The following is a 2,279-nucleotide window of genomic DNA, read 5'->3' on the forward strand; positions in this document are numbered from 1 at the left end:
TAATATATAGATAAATTCTTGAGATTTCCTTCCTTTACAATTTCATAGATAATCTCATCCAAAAATTTTGAGGGTACAATAGTATAAGAACCTTCAAGATTACCCGATTTAAGAGCTTAATCAAGTTTTGATTTCTTCTTACTTGATTTGGTTCTATCAGATGGCTCACCTTGAGTCTTAGGCTTCTTTGCAGGCGAATCTTTACTGGATGGGAACTTCTTGACTACCCTGACATATGTGGTAGTCTTCTTTACCTCTCTGAACTCCTCATCAGATTTGGTTTCTTCCTCAATAGCTACATATTTTCTTGTTGCCTTAATCCTTCTTTCTCTTCTCTTCTCCATCAGTTGATGATGATTTTGGCTTAGGTGGAGGAACTGCCTTCTGCACACCGAAGGTAGGTGCAAACTTACTCTATTTATCCTTGGTCTACTTGGGAGGAGTGGAGACTAGTTTAGCCTACTGCTTTACCATGTCTTCCTCCTTCAATATATTATTCTCTCTAGCCCTCTACACAACTTCTTTGGCTAGATGCATTTCCTATGCAAGCTATTAAACTTCCTTTCTTACTATCCTCTTTCTTGTTGTTCTAGTAAAATTCTTGTGCAAATCAAGATCTTTTTCTTTGCAGGTACTGAACCTTTCTTACTTATCATCCACCGGTTGACTCAAGAAATGTTGAGCATATGCATCAAGTGTGTTTGTATCTACCTCATACCCCATGGGCATGATCTAAACAGTTCTCGGCTCAACTGCCTCCATGTTGTATTGGTCCTTATCAACCATAAAGCAGATGGTTTTCTCATATTTCTCAACAATCTCCTTAGGAATACTCTCTCTGCTTTGCATTGTTGCTTGAAAGGATTTAAAATAGCCCCATAAAGCAGATTTTTGTGTAACAATGTCACCCAAACCATGCAAACATTCCTTTATTTGAATGGCCACTGATTTATCATAAGCCCATTGAATCTTCCCAATACCAAGGATCTCATTCAAGAAATACAGTGCTATACAAACAATCAGGGAACCAAATTTGAAAACATATTTCTTGTCTTGTTTTATCTTCTTCAAATTGCTCAATAGCTTATTGAGAAGTACTGCACAAAGATCATACCTTTTGTCCTCCTTAAGCATCTCATAGGCTACAAATATAGCAATGTCACATACTGAGTTTTACTTGCTGGATTGATACACCTTGTATCCAGTCACCATTGAAGTGAATCTCACATCATGCTCTATGATATCATTGATTGTCATTGACCTACTACCATGCTGAGATCTGGTAACCTTTGTTACCATTGTGTTTTGAACTTTCCTTAGACAAGGGATATCACCGATTTCATTCAAACAAGTAACCACTTGAATGGGTTTCTTGGTAATCTTGTGAGGTCGGTCTAGCCATATGAACTCATCATAGATTTGGCTCGGGATGTATCAGACCCATTTAGGTTCATCAAACACCAAAAAATGAATAAACTAGATGAAACCCTTATCCTCCAATGACTTGAATTCTGGCCTCAAATTTCCCATACTATCCATCGTATGCTTGATATATAGGGATAGCATATATGCATTTCCAAGTTCCTTGATGTTGCAATGGATGTATTCCCTAATATCTTCGTTATGTAGCACACCATACAAAACAGAGGAAAAAACACTTTTTGGATCATCTTCAATAGATTTGAATGGATTCCTCTTGAATAAGGGCCTTGATCTCTCAGTAATCTCAACAACAAGTGGAGTCGCAACACCAGATGCAGATGCCATTTCAAAATTAGGGTATGAAAAGATAGCTCACAAATGGATAAATACCTTTTGATTCTTAACAAGATGCTAGGAATCATTAACTAATCACTTCAAGCTCTGCTATGACTGCTCAATCTCATTTTCTTTGCTCTTTTTCTTTTAATCTTTGTTCGCAATGTAAAGAATGAATGAGTGAAATGCCTTTTTATCCATCAAAAAAGTAATTTTAAGTTGTAATAAATGCGTAACACTAAAGGCTTTCAGATACCTTGCATCTTCAAGAATTCATCAGTGGATACTCAAACTGCCTTGAAATCTTTTAGATATCAACTACACAGCTAATCTCCATCATCTGCAACCATCCTCGATCGGTTATAGATCTCCAAAAGGGGGTTTTAAAGATCTGCATGAAAAATCTCCCCCCAAAGCCAAAATACCTTAGTTACCGCATGGGGTTCCTACACCGGATTCAGGTGTGGAGCCATTCTAAATAGTAGAATCTTCTTTCTTAACCCACATCTTCTTATGTTGGT

The sequence above is a fragment of the Cryptomeria japonica genome, chromosome 11 (assembly GCF_030272615.1).
Source record: "Cryptomeria japonica chromosome 11, Sugi_1.0, whole genome shotgun sequence".
Lineage (NCBI taxonomy): Eukaryota > Viridiplantae > Streptophyta > Pinopsida > Cupressales > Cupressaceae > Cryptomeria > Cryptomeria japonica.